The sequence below is a fragment of the Adiantum capillus-veneris genome, chromosome 14, assembly GCF_014529385.1.
Source record: "Adiantum capillus-veneris isolate H3 chromosome 14, ASM1452938v2, whole genome shotgun sequence".
NCBI lineage: Eukaryota > Viridiplantae > Streptophyta > Polypodiopsida > Polypodiales > Pteridaceae > Adiantum > Adiantum capillus-veneris.
The window spans coordinates 125,492,304-125,509,017 of NC_140944.1; the positions used below are offsets into that span (position 1 = coordinate 125,492,304).

The following is a 16,714-nucleotide window of genomic DNA, read 5'->3' on the forward strand; positions in this document are numbered from 1 at the left end:
GTATGAACCTTGTCAATGCTTACAATGCTACATTAGAGTAAGCAAATGTACAAATTTCTTTTAAATAACTCATGTTTTTGTCTTATATGACTAGTCCTCTTTTTAATTGTGCACAAAATTTAACTAGTATGCATGCTTAGAATCATGTTTGTGATGACGACCTCTCTCAAACACCAAGTAGAATTTGTCACTCTACTTTGGGAGAATAAAATGGACTAAAGAGCAGACATGCTTGCGGTAGCTATGTCTCCCAAGCACCAAATGGATTAGTCATCCATCTTGGAAAGATGTCATAGGGTAAAAAGGGATCCTTTACCCGCTAAGTACGATTGACTAATGACTAAGACTTTATCTTTTCTACCTCATAGTCGAGAACGACTATGATTTCAAGAGAGAGGTAATGTCATAAAATCTAATATCTAACTAACCCAAATGATTTTCTCATATTAAATTGATCACTTAATGTGGGAGAATAAACGGGAACAAGTGTTAAGATATAGGTATGTGCTTATAGATCTATCTCAACACGGGGCCAATGGTAAAGGGGCCCAAAAGGGAGATGGTCTATCAAAGAGCAAGGCTAACCAATGGAGCATAAGACCTTAGGGTTAGCTTCATTGAAGACCTCCAATAAATGTGTGTAAAAGTCCTTTGACCTTAAGTAAGCTAGGGCTGAGCTTGAGGTGGGAACCCGGCCCAAGCTCGAGGTGCTTGTCATGCTTGAGGTGCTTGATTAAGATTCTTGAGGTGCTTGACTGGCTCCATGCTTGAGGTGCTTGACTTGCTGCATGATTAAAGTACTTGAGGTGCCTTGAGAAGCTTGCCTGAGATGCTTGTGGGAACACCCCCTAGTTCAAGTGCTTTGTCATGCTTGGTGAGTAAGGTGCTTGATCACCTAAAAGTCAAAAGCATTCCTACAAGAGGGGGGGCGAGCCCTTTTCCTAGGGGCTAGAGAGAGAACACCCACTCACACACACAAGGGAAGCCCAACTTGAAGAGGCAGCAAGGACACATGTCAGGCCCCTACCCATGTTACCTTCATGTGTTGCTTGAAGCCTATTGGCTAGGCTTCAAAGGGGTCCAATGATAAATTACATGAATTATCTAATTGTTTTAGCATTTATCAAGTCCTCTCTCTCAAAGGGGAAAGGGGGACACTTGTCGCAAGGCTACCCATGTTGCTTGTAATGGCTCTTGCTTGTGATTGGCTAGGCCTGGAAGGGTCCAATGAGCTTCAGGCATGAGCTACAAGGGGGGGTCGACCCAAGCAAGCTAGGGGGGTGCCTAGGGGGTATACTCACCCACACACACTCACAAGCACTCTCATTGTGTGATATGCAAAGTGCAAGAGCTCCCTCTCCAAGCAAGTAGAGGTTGAGAGCCTACACCAACACTCTTGGCTATGGAGTGCAAATCCAACCAAGAGCCATGCTTCAATGCTTAAGCTTGCCATATCCTTCTTCTTCATTACTATGCTATTATGTATGCTAGCAACAAGACTATGATAAGTGAGGAACTAATTCTTTCTCCTACGAAATGTTTCTTCTTCCTCTTCCCTACCCTCATTCCCTGCTAGCTCTCTCCACCTTCGAAGGTGTTTGAGGTCTTGGGACTGAGGCTTGGGATAGTTAAAGCTTTCTTCAAGTTTATGTTATGTTTGTGGTGCATGAAGCCTTCCATCTTCATGGCATCACCTAGGTCACAAGGAACACAAAGACTATATCGTAACAAGTCTCTCTTTATGGGAGAAATCATAATACAAATGCCAATTGGAGGGGGGACCGGCTCCACATAAATCCGGTCCTCAATTGTTGTCATGTTCTCTAAACTCTCTCTCTTGCAAAAGTATTGTCTATGCCAAGTTAACTAATTGCTATGATTATGTTGCTATCTTCAATTATGTCTACCCGCTATGCTCACAAAATCATTTCTTGAAAGTACTCTCATTAAATTCCGCTATTCTCAAATTGAATAGGAAATTCCATTACACGTTTGTATTTGGACAATATCTCAAGTGACAATCTCAACCAAAGTGCTCATAAACATTGACAGAAAATCTCTCACTACCAAGGGAAAATCCACTGACTCACTTTGCCACAAACTGACTCAATACTATACATAAATACTCTAAAACAATGTCCACATGGACCTATATGCAAATGAAATCCATACGCTGTCCTATACCACATATCCATACATTCACCTTCTTCCCATAGTCGTAAACGACATATGAGGTCTTTAGCGGGGCCAGTCGGGGATTCGCTCCAGTACCTAATCCACCTTGCTAAGGTACCAAAGCTCCCAAGGCAAGGCTTCAAAAAACCTCACTCAATCCTCACAAAGGCTGTAGTTTTCCAAAATACATGAACCGCATATCCATACATAACCACAAAGTACTCAATCTGACAATATAACCGCCTCAACTTCTTTCCACAACCTTTCTTACATAGGCGACTGTCCATAACGGACCCACAACAACCAAACATAATCTTCGATAACACAATATTATGATGCAAAAGATCTATGTCGCTCTCCAAAACTTGTATAAATGTTGCATTCTTCACCTGTAACCTGTAAATCTACTGTCGAGTGTAAAATTGGAAATCTCCTATGCCTGTGTGAGATGACTGTTTGCTGCAGAAAATTTCTATTGCATATTTTGGCAAATCTGAGTATGCCAATGCGTTCGAAATGCCCAAAAACATATAGATAGACTCTTGGATCACTGTACTCCGAGTTCGGGTGAGGGAGTTATGACCAAAAAACCTCTCTTTTTGGCTGTTTTTCAGAGCTGCGAAAATCTGTGTATTGACTGTAGCTCCTTAAACTGAGCTCTGATACCACTTTGTAGAGTGCGCAGGTGATGGAGAAGGTAGGAAAGAAGACTACACACACACACCAACACACATTGAGACACACACACACACAATCGTTACCCTACAACAACAACAGCCATTGAACGTGCTACTCTCACTCTTCTCCTCTTTGAACTATTATCCAAAGTATATTTACAACATAGTATAGTCAGTGTCCAGCCGCCCATAGCACAACGGACATATTCTTTAACATCATATTCTTTAATAATACCGACGCCCGCCAGTGACGCCGGAATTCAAGTGACCTCTTGTAGTGATTCCAAAATTATGTCTTGGTCCATCTATTACCATTAGTGTACATTCATGCAACCCATGTGTTATTAAACTCTCAGCGCAGAAAATGTTGCCAACCTCTCATGAGTCATTAGCCATAAGAAAAATAAACGACTGTGTGTGTGTGTGTGTGTGTGTGTGTGTGTGTGTGTGTTTAGGACAATGAAAGGGGGGGGGGAGGGATTGCATAGAAGCATACCTCTTGTGTTCCTCTAGATTCAAATCTTCTTGTGTCCTCTTGTGTAGAGCCCTCTTGCGGTCCACCCTCTCCTCTCCAATGATCGACGAGTGGTGGAGCTCTCCACCAAAGATTGATTGTGCATGTGTGTGTGTGTGTGTGTGTCAAGAAGAGAAAGTGAGAGAGAGAGAGAGAGAGAGAGAGAGGGGGGGGGGGGGGGGTTGAGCTTTGAGAAGGACAGAAAGAGAGAATACAGTTGTAGGTGCGATGACGATAAGAGTAAAAGAGCAAGGTATGTTGCAAAAAACGTGGCATACCACGCTCTCTTCTTTTTTGAAATTTGTGCAATAATATACGCGGTAATATTTAATTTACAAAAAAAATCATTCCCGCTCCCCCCTCTTCCCTTTGGCCACCCCATTTTGCTCTCTCTCTCTCTCTCTCTCTCTCTCTCTCTCTCTCTCTCTACAAAATGCGATAAAGGGCCACTGTAAACGTTTTGAAAGTTTCATAGTGCTCCTCCAAAAGTTACAATGGATTTTTAAATTATTCTTGGTTAGTGTACCATAGATTCATGCTCACAGGCAAACACAATTTCTAATAATTTCTTGAGAAATTAATGAGGATAAATATTTACCCACAATAAAGCATAATGATGTCTTGCACAAGGAGTAAAACTAAGGATATTCAAAAAACTCTCTTGTAGAAATTATGAAAAAGACTCTACATTCATTGAAGAAAGTAACCATGGAAACCCATAATCTTTTTCAATGTTTTTCCTCATTTCATTAACATTCATTTGTAGAGACCTTCCATTGTATAGTCGTTTTGTTTGGATGATATGGTAGGTCGATTGTTGGTAGATGCCATGATTCGGTTGGAACATGGTTTTCATTGTAATTTGTTTGTTTTTGTATTATATATATACTCTCACTATTGTGAGTTTGAAAAAAAAAACATTCATTTGTATAGAGGGAACTTATTTTGAAACAAGAGGGCGCTTGTAAATCAAGCTTAGTTTGGGCATTTAAAGAGAAGTTTAGATAACCAGAAACTTGGAAGGCATTTGACATACCATTGGAAGTATCCATGACGGAAGGGGGGGGGGGGGGGGGGGGGGGGGGGGGGGGGGGTCTCTAACACATGATCGTATCCCATGCATCTTTCCATCATCTCGAACAACTCAGCTTCAAAATTGTTATGTGAGAACTTTTTCTCAATTGCCCTCTCTCTGGGTGACATGGCCCAATAGCTACTCTTGCCCGATGGAGGATTTCTCTCCCAGTCGCTTATGTCCTTGTAGCATTGATACACGCGACGCCACTTCTCGTATGCGGTCTTCCAATCAACATGGAAGTGGCGTTGAGCGTACAAGGCAACAATGTCTTCCCATTGCTCCTCAATAGTCTTCGACTTTTTAGATATCCCTGCATAAAATTTCTTGTCATCGAAGTGTTTTTTTGACTCAATAAGAACTGTTGTATTTCGAATGTCCCAATGGAAACGCCTTGTAGAAGGCTTCTCCTTTGCTTGATGGCTTGCTGGGGGCCGTCCTCTACGCTTTGGAAGTGGAACTTGTGTAGGTGGATTCGTTGCATTGTTTGCCTGAAGTCCACGACTTCCTTCAGCCAACAAGGGAGAGCTTGTCATGGGCGTCCTCGGATCCACAACAGATAAAGCCATTGGGGATGGATCTTGAGAGGTGAGATCAAAAGGTAAGTCTGTATAAGGCTGCGAGTCATAGACAACTTCCTCGGAATCAATCAGTGCTTGCAAGTTTCACTGGCTTGGTGGAGAGGTGAGAGGGTTGCATCGTTGCGAAATGGTTGATATAGGCACATACTGAGCCCTTGCTGGCTCTCGCGGCCGCATGGGACCCGTGAAGATGGGTGAACCCACAAACGTGAAGGGGGGGAAAAAATATCCTGCACCTACAGGTCCAAAATGAAGAGAGGAAGACCTTAGCGACAAAAAGGCATCATTTACATCTCCTAATAGCAGAATGAAAAAATTACATGTACACTGTGCCATAGAGTTCGAGCTCATGCTATCACAAACGAATGACAGAGCAACGCAAAAAATTGAATTGTCGCAACACGCCTCGAAACAAAACGAATAATGATCAACATATGTTCAACTACAATCCTGAAGTAGATGAACTATAAGTTCTATTACATCATTTCTAGAATGACAAGAGCATATGTGGACTATCTCAATCTTGTCTGTGGCTCCCGCTGTCAGAAGTGAATCTCTTGGCATGGGTTGACACCCTATGTGAGGTATCTCAGATGGGAGGAGCTGGGCAGAAAGTAACCACATCTTATCGAAGAGAAGCATAGATAGAAAACTAGACTCAAAGATATGCCATACCTGTTCATCGCCCATTGCTTCCTTCCATGTTGGTGATGTGAGACCTGACTCTTTGCAGAAGGTGATCCTTGGAAGCATTTGTAGTGAATGTGTGGTACCAATGGCGATTGTAGTGGATTTGTGCTACCAAATCAAACCACCCCCAATTGTGGCAACAATCAGTGTTGTGTATAGGTAGAGACTTGTGTGTGTGTATGTGTGTGTGTGTGTGTGTGTGTGTGTGTGAGAGAGAGAGAGAGAGAGAGAGAGAGAGAAAGAGAGATAGAACAAATTTCTGGTAGCTTCATATGGTAGTTGTGACGACCAAAGCCTGTTTCGAGCATTTCGTCATAATCTTGCTAAAACAGGACAACCGCAGTGTGACCAGTTTTTAATCTTGTTAAATTAAAATTGCTAATTTAATAAGTCAATAGCGGGACTCAGCTCTTAATTGGTTGAAAATATTTAGTAAGTGGGGTCTTGGTTTTAATTTCAACCAATTATGGTTTCAAACCTTTGGAAAGTAAAACTGGGTCAAAGGTTTGGCTTCCATTAGGCAAAATTTGGACTCACAAAAGGGCCCTTTAAGGAGTTTGACTTTACCTCTCTTTACCAAAACGAGCGCATGGATAAATTTTGCAAACAAACCCCAAAGTTAGCGGAGGTTTGATAGTTAGAATGTCCTCTTCAAGCTCTATCTATTGATATATAGCACGCCATGAGATTCCTCATATTTTAGAAGATTCTTTTTTTGATTCACCTATGATGTGACAACTCTGTCGGAATCTAGGTGAATCAAAAAAAGAATCTTCTAAAATATGAGGAATCTCATGGCGTGCTATATATCAGTAGATAGAGCTTGAAGAGGACATTCTTACTGTCAAACTTCCGTCAACTTTGGAGTTTGTTTGCAAAAATTTATCCATGCGCCCATTCTGGTAGAGAGAGGTAAAGTCAAACTCCTTAAAGGGCTCTTTTGTGAGTCCAAATTTTGTCTAATGGACAAGGTGGTTGACTGAGTCGGAGGGGGAAGATGACCGAGCGATACGAACCCCGTCCCCGATGATCCGTCGGTGGATCTGAAGCATGTTAGGACTGCAGGATATAAAGCCAGCTCACTGCAGCAGGCTAGCACGTCCTTCAGCTAGCCGCTACATACGCCAAGCCTGGTGCCTCTACATGATCATCCAATATTGTAAAGCTTTATCCTCTCTCTCTCTCTCTCTCTCACACACACACACACACATCGGCTAGAGACTCCGCCTCCCGGCCTCTCATATGGCCGGGCAGCATATTCTCGACCACACTAGTATAGTCGATAGCGACCTGCCTGCGTTTGATGGAAGATCGACTTCATATGGACATCTTGATCAGCGATATAATCTATTTTCGGCGCAAGTATTAGCAGACAGCGCGCTTTTGATGAATAAACGATCGGCTTCCTTGACAGCTGTACGGGTGGGGGACAGAATCTTCCGCTATGCTAGCACCGACCAGAAGGCCGTTGAGCCTCCTGCACCCGAGAACCAAGGAGGATAAGGATTCAATCTGCCGCGAATACCAGCAGCAGAAGCAGGCCCCATATTTAAAAGAGATTGCATTTTTTGAGGCGCAGCGGTCACCTGCTGGCCAACGCCGCCTCCGACCAAGCGGAGATGCATTCCATCCTCTCTCAGTAGCGCGACAACTGGAACAAGATCTTTCAAGGCACTCTCACCACCGCCGCACTCTCTGCCTGCCTTCTGGCCGGCCTTAGTTCGAGTGCCAGCCAAGGGCTTGGCCATCGCGGCCCCCCTTCTAGCCGCCTCTGCCGCCGTGCTCAATGGTGTAGGCCTCTTTCACACCCATATTATTACGTGGATGGGTGCCCTAGCTGCAATTTGCAGTTTGACAAGCGTTTTTGTTGGGAGCGTTTCCCACGACCTGCAATTGGGCACCGTCTTTGAGATGTATCGGAACGCAGCTGGACACTATGCTGAAGTGGAGCAGTCCATCCACAAGACCATACAAGCACATCCACTACAACGGGAGCATGGGCTCCTCTTCTTGCACCGTGTCGCGTACAAGCTCGGCCGATGGGATGATGTTGATTTCATCGCCAAGTCATGCCGCCAATAGACCACTTTGCAATGAACATACATATATGCACGAAGACATCTGCATCTAGCCAAGTCTTTCTGGGCTTTGCTATTGAACAATTTTGTATCGAAGGCATCCATTCACGCACCAGCAAAGAGGATGCTCGAATACTGCATGTGCACCCAAGACTATGCCATGTACATAGCTTGTACCAATTTACCTTGTACACAAGTTCTACCACATCTCTAGCCGATTCTGTACACAAAAACATCATTTGTCCAAGACTGGGCACCTTCTTGTTGTAGTGGTTAGAGCAATTGGGATAACTGGCGTAATGGTTAATTATGTGTTGTCTATTTATTTTACTGATTGAATTGATGATGATTTTGTAGAGTAGAATGCGGGGAGTTGATGAAGAGGCGACGACAATTACTCTTGGTCATATTATATTTGCACAGTATCTTAGAACATCATTTCAATAAGCCATTATGGCTCTGTAAATAGTTGTAGTGGGAACTCCCCTTATGGGTCATGCAAGAACTAATGAGCTTCAGTCATTTACAAAAGTAAAGTGGTTGTAAAAAGAGGGGCCTCAATTTTTGGCACTTAAAACTCAAAAATAATATATTAAATACCAACTCCACAAGAGAGGTGCCGTGGAGTTTGGGGCTAGATTTATGCCTTTCTCTTGCAGATTCTCTTCTCTACTCTCTTATGCTATGGTTATTTGTTGTGTACTCTCTAATCTAGTCTCCATCTCTTACACATCTCTTACACTCTCTTACAATCATGTCTATGTCAATTCTATGTTTACTCTCTGTGTGTGTGTGTGTGTGTGTGTGTGTCATAGTTTAGGTGTGAGTGTGTGTGCTTGGAAATTGGAAGAAGAGGTGGACAGGTTGATGGTGATTGCTTGGAAGCTTGTGTTGAATAGTTTAAGCGGTCGATCTCCCCCTCTTCACCCAACATGTTTACAGCAGACTAGCTATATCTACCAAATTGAATCCCATTCAAAGGCTTTGGTTAGGCTATGTAACTCTTAAAAATTATTATGAAGACTTGTATATGATTCTCTTGTTAAGAGCTACATGAGTTTGGCCATGTCCAACAAAAATGCTTATAATAGATCCATTGTATGCTCATCACCTAGAAGAAGTAGGTAAAGTCAAGAGTGTGGACCTCAATGTGCTCCATCAATTGTTGTTGTTGTGTGTATGTGTGTGTGTACGCGCGCACGCGCACATGTGCACCATCCAAGCTCGCAAACTTCCATGGCTCTAACAGATCGTTATTACAACCGAGGCCACTTAGAGATAAGTGCTTCATGTGTAAGAAAGGAAGACTGAAGTTCCACCTTCAAAACCAAGTGCTCGTCCCACCAAACCCCCTTCCCCCCCCTTCCCCGCCCCCAGTCTTCATCCAATTTCTTTGGCAAGGAGAGGGGGTTGCTCCTAAATATGTACTCAAAAGACATGAGTTTAACCTAAGGATCTTTTAACTCTATAATCTATGCAATCTCTACATGCATAATGATACCATCTAAAGGGGATTAAATGAATGTCAAAAACAATCACGCATGCACAACAATGATACAACATGACTACAATTTATTCATATCACTAAGTAGAGTTATTCAAAGCTTCAAAATCGTGATATAATACACAAAACATGCACAATATATCAAAATCACAAAAATCATGAGCATGACAAAGACTATGCCTGTATGCTTTCTTTCAATTTTATCAAGTGGTTTGTTGCAGTGAAATTGTGGTAGCTCTCATACCCTGTAACACGTTGAGACATAGAGAAAAACGAGTTGTGGAGACAATCAAGAAACTATATATTCTCCCAAAGGCTAAATCATATTGATAGCAAGTTATATACACACATATACATATATATTATATATATAGGTGAGACCTAGTCTAGTTAGGACAAACTATATATAGCTCCAACACAGTATGAATGGGGTTCGTACTACTTGGTCATCTCCCCATTTTGACTCAATCATGCACCTTCTCAAGCCAAACCCAAACACACATTTATTTTCCAAAGGTCTAGGTAGAATCATATGTCAAAATTAAATATAAGACCTCGTCCACTCATTGAGCATACTTTCAACCATTTACGCAAAGGTTATTTGTTGACAAGTTGACCAACCTATAATAAACATTTTCAACCAATACCCCTCCACAAGTACCCCAACTAACTGACCTTGATCATTTCCAAAATTCCTCTTGTTTCATAAGAATTACCTTCTCTTAAAATCAATGCTATGGAAGTGGGACATACATTCAAGAGCTCCCTCTAGTCTCCCTAAGTTCCCAGGGAATCCAACTATGTAAAGATTGCATATGTCACATACGAACAAGAAGTATTTAAATAATCCCTTACTTGTATATTTTCAAGTATTATATGTATCCTTTATGCATGCATTTTTGAAAAAAAGTAGCCCTTATTTATGGAAATTTTGAGTTTCTCAATTAAAAAACCCTTTTTGTAAGTATGTATATTTTTATGTAAATGTACATAATTATATATCCTTTATTTTGTTCGGACGTGTTATCTTACATATTTCCTAGTGGACGCCCCAGACCTAAGTTTCTTTGAAAGAAAAAAAAGGTTGTGGATTTTCATGGTACTTTCTTGAATAGATGGAGAATTTTTTAAAAAACTTCTTTAAGAAGTAAATGGAGTAGTATCCTTAGTTTTATGCTTGTGCAAGGTAGTATTAATATGCTCTATTATGCATAAATGTGAATTCTCATAAAGTTGTCACTAAATTATTAAAAAATGTAATTGTATGTATGCATGATTCGATAATAAACTAGCCAAAAATATTTTAAAAAATCATTTCATTGAAAGCTAAAAATTGTTCAAGAGAGCATGTATTTATATTCAAAATCATATACTAAGTCTTACATGTGAAAGTAATGGAGGAACAAGTGCTTACCTTGCAATCACAAATGCAATGCAAGGATCGTTTGTAGAGGGATTTTTATGAGGATGAACATCAACATGGTGTCGTGATTCCACAAGAGAGTACTAGTTATGAATCTTTGTGCTTCGAAAATAAGGGGGGTGAATGCATTGGGTTTAAGCATGCATGTGTATAATCAATCATGTAGAAGTTATTGGAAACATGTCTATGAGTATGATTTCAAAAGGGATATAAATGCTATATTTGCAAGGTATACATAGTACTCTAAAAAAGTGGATGTAGTTTATATGGGGATTTATTTTGTGCATTGTCTAAGGTTGATACATGTAGAGATGTCATGAAGAGTCTGATGATGTTTGTATTCTCTATACAGGATGCCAAGATTATGGCACACAGGTACAATCTATTAACGAAGAAACTATTGCTAAGAGTTTGTGGCTAGCATATGTATACTTGCATGACTTGAATTATGTGAAGCATAGCTTGGTTTATGCAACATATCACATGCATATGCAAATGTGTCAATTGATGGAAAAGAGCTATATTTGAAGAGCAAATCTTGAATAAGGGATATGATATGCCAAACGCAGGAATATTGTGGGACTTTATGATTAGATCTCATAGTACTTCAATCCTTTGTAGTATATGGGATCTAGGAGGATTGGGTTTCTCGAATGAGAAATCTATAGTTTTCCCTATGATCCTTGCATTGCAATGAATAGTATTTGTGTTGTGATATCAAGAGTGCTCACAAAGTTTCTTTGTTGCCAATATGATCCTGAAGGAGGTTATGGGATGATAGAGGTTATTGAGGATGCAAGAGAGTGTGAGGATGGCACATGTTAAAGAATATGCACATGCAGAGGGTGTGGATAGTATGTTATTGCATGCTTACACGGAGAAAAATCAGAAAATATACAATTTAAAGTAGTTTTCGGCCAATGTACATGGAAAAGTATGTCTTAGCTCACCTTCAAACCAGTAAGAAATTCAAGACATTGAGTGAGGGAGAACAAAAAGGAAAGTTTTTAATTGGATTTGCACTAAATTATTGTTAAATTACTGCTTGAAGATTGACCTAATAGGATCTAAGTATATTGTGGGCCTTCAAGCATTATAATCTTTGCGAAATTAAGGATTTTTGACAATAAGCTTAGGTATTTGGGTTTCTTGGGCACCCCACAAGGTTGTGGGCATATCTAATTAGCACACATTGGCCTCCTTATCTTCTGAAAATCCTCAATGAGATGTGCCCTCTTCATGCTTTTCATTAAATTTTTGAAGTTGGTTCTTTTGTGGGCACACGGCTATTGCCTCTTGGACTTGGGCCAACAATAGGTTTTTCTATTTCAGCTTTTGGGGACACCAATCTAGTAAGTTATAGGGTAACAATGTGAAAACAAAAATGCAAAGCAAGGTGAAGTGAGTAGACAAGGAAGAAGGAAAGCGTGGAAGAAATTTTGGTTTGCATCAGGATATGTATAACTCAACTGGTGACGGGGTTGGAGGAAAAAAGTATGAAGAATCTAGGGTGTCATTTTTTGGCTCCAGATCCCACCTATTTGGTGCCATTCAAAAATCCGCATGCCACATCATAAGAAAGCATTCCCACACCTTTGTTTTTATAGGAAGAACTTTATTTTGGATGAGATTTTGTAGTTTTTAGAGACCTAGTGAGCCAAAAGAAGGCCTTGTGTGCCATGATGCAAGGACCATCTCTTGGCTCTTATGGGTATCACAACACCTCATCCTCCTCCATGTTTCACCCACATGACTCTATTTTTGTGAGAAAATGCTTGACGGTTTCCCCCAACACCCATAGTTTGACACAGTGGCTGGGAGTTTTTTAAAATTAAAATCTAATAAAAATACAGTATAAGATATAGTCAAAAAGACTAGACAAAACACTCTACCTTTGTTTCTAGTGTATCTCTATATACCATCACGGAGTGTTGGTCACTCAGCAAATTACAGTCAGTTGGACGGGACAAATGATAGGCCTTGTGCAAAAGGATTTTACAATCTCTTCAGGGTTTGTCACCCCCTGACCTAAGCTTAGGGCACAGTGGGATAGGAGGGACCAAGGGTGTTTGCCCACAAAAGCATATAGGGTGGCCTCACGAATCACAACCCACTAGCATAATTTGTTGGCATTAAGAGTAAGTAAATATTCACTAAGGACGATGCTCAATGCCTTTCACTTAAGTATCTCCACATAGCCATGGTTTGAGTACTTCGTGTAAACAAATTGAGGAATGGATGGTCCCAAGTGGCTCACTGGTAGTGCCACGATAAACTATCACTACCAATGGACATGTTGCAAGAGTACGCAAATCTTCACTAAGGAAGATGCTCAATGGCTTGCACTTAAGTCGCTCCTCACAACCATTCTTTGAGTAATCTAAGTGAACAAACCAAAGAATGGATGGTCCCAAAATGCTTCGATAGTGCCACAATAAACTATATCTTCCAATGGACATGTTGCAAGAGCCTCCAATTCGCACAAAGTATTTGTCAATGTGGTATGCATTACCTAGCTTTCAAGGAAGGAGAAGCTTCGTCAACTTTTTGAACAAGGATTTATTCAGTCAAGAAAATCAAGTTGGAGAGAAAGATGGAGCTCTTTGACTATAGGTAACCTTTAAGAACAATTGTCCTAGACGATGGATCAATGAATTTCTTGATAGGTTACACACATCTAAGGTCTTCTCAAAGATGGATCTAATATCCGGTTACTAACAAATTAGAAGAAAAGAATAGGATATCCCAAAGATAGCCTTCAACACTCTATATAGACATTTTGAATATATAGTAATATCATTTGGTGTAAGATCTCTGACCCAGAGCTAAAGAGCACCCTTGTACTACAAACTAATCATACTATAAAAAGTTACTTTTTTTGGTAGTTTTTCTACATCTGTCGGTGCCACGATGTTTAGAATGTCATAGAGCTTTCAAAAATGAATTAAAAAAATTCTTGTGAAAATTTTCTTAAAATAGTAAGTTTTTGGTCACTCGACCTGTCTAGTTTTGACCGGCTCGACAAACTGCACCCTTACCCAGAATTATAAAAAAATGCATTTTCGAACATCGGGAGCTACTAAATATGGCAGGTACTCGGGATGATGCACCTTAGTTCCGTCTTAGCAAAGAAAGTTTCCTAATTAAAATCGAAGCTGTTAACGACCGTCTAAGGTTAAAAATAATTTTTTTCCTAAGGTTAGCGAGGGCACCGCCACTCGGGGGCCGGTGTGTGCACAGGCTCTAGGCCACTAGAGGCTTGTTTTAGCAGCTGGAGGGCGCCCCCACTCATCTAGGAGCTTGTGGGAGACTTACCAAGCATGAGAGAGAGTGTGAGAGGTAGTTGGAAAAGCTAACTGGACACTTTGCAAGCCATGCACCCAAGCTGCCTATGCAAGACCAAGTGCTCACTCATATGCATTTAGTAGAAGATTTCGATTTGCATGAGACTAAGCACTCTATAAAGACCTGCTCACACACACACACACACACACACACACCCACACACACACACACTCCCTCACACACACACCTTGGGCGAGGTGTTGCCGGCATACACAATCTATAGAAGCGGATTGAGAGGAGGAGGTGCTGCCAATCTCTCGTCAATTAGGCTTCTTCGGATCAGAATTTCTGGCCTAATTAGCTCGATTTATGGTAATCCAAAGTCAATTTTATGTTTTCATCTGGATTTCTCTATGAATTCCTTATCTCCCACTAATTCTATGCAAAATCTAGCTACTCTATCTAGCAGTAAATTCTCTAAATCACATATGTGATTAATCTATTTCACTATCTTAATCCAATTAGTTAATTATGCATCGAATCAACTTTCTTAATCATCAATTAATCCATGATTAATAATAGTGAATTGCTAGCTAATTAGTTCAATGCATGAATGATGGAAAAAAGTTAATCTCTAGCAAAGTAGCGAATTGAACGACTTCAATCGGTCATCGCATTAGGAATGAATTTAATTAACAAGGTTTAAACTCTAATTACAAGAGATTAATGTGTAAATTAGAGAAATTAATCACCCTCTTAAATTATTATCATTATAGAAGAGGAAATTCTTCCGGATGTGCACAAGATAATTCTGTACTTTTTTGTTCATCTTGGAGAAGCAATTAGTATAGCAAATTCATCATTCAATTACTCTAATTAAGCAAGTAATCACAAGAAACTGAATTTTCCAATTGCCGAGCTAAAAATCTAATTTTAAGGCCAATTCTCATAAGATCATGTGAAGATGCTGTCAATGTAATTAAAATTAGATCAACTAGTGTTAATCTAAATTTTTCCCAAGATAGATTATGATAGAGGAGTAATTATCATACCCCTGAAATGATTCTGTTTCTTTCGTATAAGAAGAAATGCTTGTTAAAGTTAATCATGTTGTTATCTGACCAACTGCGGTTTGTCATGGTATACCGTACTCTAGTCTCTTTTCCGAAATCATCTTCTTAAGTAGTGAGTAAAAATGGCCCCAAAGAGGACCCGTTTTGGTGGATCTCACGACCATGAGGCCGGGACGAGCAACACCAACGGAAAAGGGAAGGCTCCCATGGTTGAGTAAGTACCAGTCATCTCACAAAGCAATGAGGAGGAAATTATCGAGGTAGACCTAAATTTTAATTCAAGTACAGTTTAATAACATTGCATTTCGGTAAGATAGGAAAATATCATTACCCCAAACATGTTGGTAATCCAACGGAAACCACGGCATTTTAATTAGTGTATTTAAATTCAAGTAGGAAAGAATGTTCTTGGAATAAACTGTTTGAAGTAGGAAAGACTGTTTGCTAGGCAAAACTAACTCGGCCAATTCATTTTTAATTCCAATGTTGATTTAGTCTTGATCCCCCTCTTGATCACACGGGAGGCAGCTCGCAAGGTTCTCGCAGTAGCTAGGATTACCTAGCTTAGGGCTTTGATTCACATCTTGCGTTCTTTGCAGTGGATGACCCACGACTTGCATTCTTTGGGGTGGGATGTCCATGTCGTGCTTTTTATGAGGTGGACAAATCTAGTTGTATGGGCAACTAGGTGACAACGGGTGGAGTTAACACTCGCTGGGGGATTTCGTGCCTCCAGGACATTGGAAGTTTGAGTTATTGAGTGAATTTTTACTAGAAAGATTGTTTTGGTGCCTCTTTGAAAAAACCTGTTTGAAGGGCTGTCTTAACACAACCTGTGAATCGGAATTAATCAATGAATATATATGTTGAACAACAAATGTGTTAGTAATTAGGACACACAAGACAAAGTGTGAGTATGGTGGTGGAAAGTGGGGGCTTGGCTCGGGTTGCCAATGCCTATGAGAAGGGTGGTCCCAATTGGTCGGGAACTCTCTGTCCCCATAGTATGGTAAATGACGCTAGAATTGCTCATTGCACCAAAAGCAGTGAAGTCCCAAGTGTACGTGCCTCTGAAAGCAATGGGGAAAAAGGCACTCGAGACTTCTCTCCTTCTGGAAGGTGAGTCTTAGGACCGATAATTGGTTAGACACGCTTTCCCCTGCGGGTTGGAACTAGATCTCATTGCTTGTAGACTCAACTCAATTCACTTGGTGATGAGAGCTCGTCCGCTAGTTGATCCCTTAAATCACTTTGTTTGCTTCCTCTATAGATCTAGTGGCCACCAGGTTTACCATCAGAACGGTCGTTTGAGATTACGGGGTGGGGACCTCACACCTGGTATCAGAGCAAGGTTAGGATAGACTGGGAACTAAAATTCGTACTGTTTAAAAATTTTAGAACTAAGGAAATCTAGGTAGCTAATTCAAACTCCTTGCATTGGTGTTGCAGGAAGATGCCGCACTTGAATACCAAAAGTTTCATGTCTTTAAGCTTATTTATGAGCAAGCACTCCGTTTCCCAAATTATTGTTTTCGGCGAAACGTGATGGAGATGCTGCTAAAGGTCAATACACCGCACTCCACTTGCATTGATAAAGGATGGGAAATCGACTGGACCCACGAAGGCGGGATTTACTACA

The 16,714-nt window shown here is 40.7% G+C and overlaps 1 pseudogene; it reads right to left on the reverse strand.

Annotated features, from left to right (window-relative positions):
- Nucleotides 1-4,616: 4,616 nt before the first annotated feature.
- On the reverse strand, nucleotides 4,617-7,460 carry LOC147443088 (uncharacterized; annotated as a pseudogene).
- Between the last annotated feature and the right edge of the window lie 9,254 nt (nucleotides 7,461-16,714).